Below are 4235 nucleotides of genomic sequence, written 5' to 3'. Positions count from 1 at the left end.
AGCTGAAGCCTGACTTCGATCCCCGGCTCCGGCCATCAGTCTTTGTCGCTTTTTTCTTTCGTGTATGCTATCAATTTCGGTTTATAATTTTTAATTAAGATTAGGATAACGACTAACTTGAGCATTGCGAGAATTTCATAGGATAATGCTATTCAGTCAAACATGTAATTTATCACCACAACAATTTAAGGAATATATTAACTGTTAAGGCGGTTTCGCACTGCATCCGATCCGAACCCATGAAAATATGGTCTGTAATAGCCGTAGAACTATTTCTATGGTAATTTACGTACTACATCGGATCTCCGTCGTTATAGTAGTTTCACTGATGCACTTAGATATCAAGATAAGTTTCCGAAGAAAGGGACCTTAAAACCTCCCCCTTCGGAGAGGGGGTTTTTGGATCAGGGGACTGGGATACGTGTAGGTCCTAACTAACCCAAACAATGTTAAGTACGCCGTCAATAGTTGTGTTCCTCGTATTCCCTCTACACTGTAGATGGCGCTGCTGAATAATTAAAAAAAAAAAAACACTTTCCAAATTAAAATAGTGGGGGGACATCTTTGAAATGAATTGCCTATATGTTGTGTTATTAATTGTTTTCGTACCAATTACCTTACCAAATTACCACAACCACAGCAGTGCTATATTTGAACATACCGACTTCCGCTAACGCGCTACGTCTCATGAGGCTTCCTTCTGTGCTTCATTGTGAGGTATGTCCTAAAATCTTCACCCCTGATCTCTGAAATTTTCTTAGACGTAAGTAGGTGCTAGAGTACCTGCGGAATCGAGGTTTTCGAGTATGAGTCAGAAATCCCAGACTCGATTCCAGGTACCCTAATTTGGCTGATGCTTTTATTTGCGTATCAAGCGCGAGTGCTTTCTTAAGCATATAAGTTTATTTTCCCCTCACTAGCTCGGAAACACGTGTTTTGTCCTTTAATACCAGCGCAGGTAAAAACGCATTTTATCCACTAGTGGGTAAAGTAATTTGACCTTGAATAAAGTCAAATTAACTGCTTTAAAATTGATAAAAGTAGGTGAATCTAGTAATAAAGATGATTTACCACCTGTGGAACTACTGGAAGCAGTGATAAACGCATTTTTGCGTTGTAGTTTCCTCGCTATAGTGAGGGGAAAAGTTTTGTGTTACACTCGGGTGCAAATGTATTTTACTTCTCGTGTGTTAAAAAACTCGCAAGTTCAGGATTCTATTCTCGAACCACTCGCTTCGCTCGTGGTTCAACCATAGAATCCTTTCACTTGCTCGTTTTTCAATTCCACACTCGGCGTTAAAATACAACTTTGCCCCTTGTATAACAAATAACTATTTCCCTGCTCCAGACTATCGCGCGAATCACGGGCATCACGGCGCGACGCCGCGAACGCGAAAGTTCCACAACTTTCTGCGTATCGAATCTACACTCGCGTTCGCGGCGTCGCGCTGTGATTCGCGCATAGTCTGGAGCGGGCTTCAGAAATGTCGTTTCAATAATGATTTTGAATCTAAATGTTAATAGTTATTTGTTATACAAGGGGCAAAGTTGTATTTTAACGCCGAGTGTGGAATTGAAAAACGAGCAAGTAAAGGATTATATAGTTGAACCACGAGCGAAGCGAAAGTGGTTCGAGAATATAATCCTGAACTTGCGAGTTTTTTAACACACGAGAAGTAAAAATACATTTAAAAACCGAAGTGTAACACAAAACTTTTCCCCTCACTATAGGGGAGGAAACTACAACGCAAAAAATGTGTTTATCACTGCTTCCAGTAGTTCCACAGGTGGTAAATCATCTTTATTACTAGATTCACCTACTTTTCTCAATTTTAAAGCAGTTAATTTGACTTTATTCAAGGTCAAATTACTTTACCCACTAAGTGGATAAAATGCGTTTTTACCCGCTGGTATTAAAGGACAAAACACGTGTTTCCGAGCTAGTGAGGAAAAAAATACATATGAATTAGATTTAGGTAATTTTTCATTTTTAGGGTTCCGTACCCAAAAAGGTACCCTTATGGTGCGACTCTTGTCCAGACGGACGTCACGTTACTTAAATATCTCGAGAACTACTAATGCTATCAACTTGAAATTGGGAATAGTTGTGGAACATTGTAAACCTCTCTATAAGTAGAAAGTATAATTTTAAATTATAAATAAATAAATATTGGGGACACTCTTACACAGAACAACTTAGCTCCAAACTAAGCAAAGCTTGTACTATGGGTGCTAAATTGCTAATAAGCGACGATATACATACTTTAATAGATAAATACATACATACATAGAAAAACATCCATGACTCGCGAACAAATATCTGTGCTCATCACACAAATAAATGCCCTTACCGGGATTCGAACCCAGGACCGCCGATTAGCAGGCAGAGTCACTACCGACTGAGCCAGACCGGTCGTCATTTATGAATTCTAATTATTGAAAATGGCCAAAATAAAAAAAAGGGGGCAAACTGTAAATTTCAAGTTACTAGGTCAATACCGCCCCCCCTTATCTCCGAAGCTTACCAACGAAAAATTATGAAAATTTTAGGAAATATTGGTTTTATGCTAAATATTACAGGAAATATAAAATCGTGTTTATATCTTGGAAACTGTTTTTTAATTCACAAAAAACTTTTTCTCACAAAAAGATTTTTACTATCAATTTAACCACCCTTATGTAAAACCATCTTCTTTCAAATAAAAGTAAAAACTGTTTATATCGGTTAACATATTAAAAAAACCGGTCAAGTGCGAGTCGGACTCGCTCACCGAGGGTTCCGTACAAACTTTCAATAGTTGAATCATCAAAATGTTATTCAAAGAACTCTACAGATTTGACTAAATCCCTCAAGACTCAATTTCCCACATAACAAGTAATATTTTATATACAATTTTATTGTTAGACAACGTGAACAACGTCCAAATAAAATCAAGACTATTCGACTTCAATAGTTTACGATTTACGACATGTCGCAAGGACGCTCCTGAACCGACCTCATTATATCAGGAAAAACGCGATGTAGGAAATTATCGTTCAACGTACAGCGACATCTATCGGCAAATTGAGTAAACTAATGCGCGTGAGCTAGTATGGAAGATGATTTTTATGGAATTATTGTTTATTGCGTGAACCAATTTTAACCATTTTGTCTCTATTTGAAAGCAGGTAATTTCATTGTTATTTTGTTAAAAAATACAGGTACAATAAACACCCGCAAGGGTGTTGAAATTGAAAAATGTAAATCTGAAAGGTTTTTTATAAATAAAAAAAAAAGTTTCAAGATACGTGAACGATTTTATTTTTCCTGTAATATTCATTATAATAGCCATGTTTGGTGAAAATTTCACAAATTTATGTTGGTAAACTTCGGAGATAAGAGGGGGAACGGTATTTTTTTTTACATTTTCCTTAAAAAAACAATTTTTTTTCCACAACCAAAAAATTATAAAAAATAGTTTTGATATGTACAATTTGAGCTCTTTCTAACGATACCCCACTTGACCTAGTTACTTGAAATTTTCAGTTTGCCCCCCTTTTAATTTTGGCCATTTTCTATCATTTATATTAATTAATTTAAAAAAAAAAACTTTCAACTTGTAGAGGTTCACAATGTTTATAACTATACCAAATTTCATATCGATAGCATAAGTAGTTCTCGGGATATTTAACAATGTGACAGACGGACAGACAGACTGGACAGAGTCGCACCATAAGGGTTCCTGTTGTACCTTTTTGGTACGGAACCCTAAAATATCCTGAAAAACCAAAATACTATACAGGTCGCGCAATTTAGTTAGCGAATTCGCCGAGAAGATGGCGCTATACACAATAATGCTCATTAGTACTTCTAGTCAAGTCTTCTTCTTCTTCCTCTACCCTTATCCCACGTATGTGGGGTCGGTAAAACACGTCTTCCTCTTCCATTCTCCTCTATCTTTCGTCATCTCAACACATCTTTCTCTTTCTCATATCCTCTTTCACACAATCCATCCATCGTTGTTTGGGTTTACCTCCTCTCCATCCATCAACCTTTATCTCCAACATTTTTTTGCGTATATGACATTCATCCCTCCTCATTACATGACCGTACCACGCCAACCTGCCACTCCTCATCTTTTTCCGTTATAGGCGGAACTTTCAAACTTCCCCTAATATAATACTCATTCCTGATCCGATCCTTTCTGGTCACTCACACATCCATCTCAACATTCTCATTTCCACTTTATGTGCAC

The sequence above is a fragment of the Leguminivora glycinivorella genome, chromosome 7, assembly GCF_023078275.1.
Source record: "Leguminivora glycinivorella isolate SPB_JAAS2020 chromosome 7, LegGlyc_1.1, whole genome shotgun sequence".
NCBI lineage: Eukaryota > Metazoa > Arthropoda > Insecta > Lepidoptera > Tortricidae > Leguminivora > Leguminivora glycinivorella.
The sequence above is the reverse complement of the archived record's forward strand: the minus strand, read 5'-3'. Positions refer to the sequence as shown.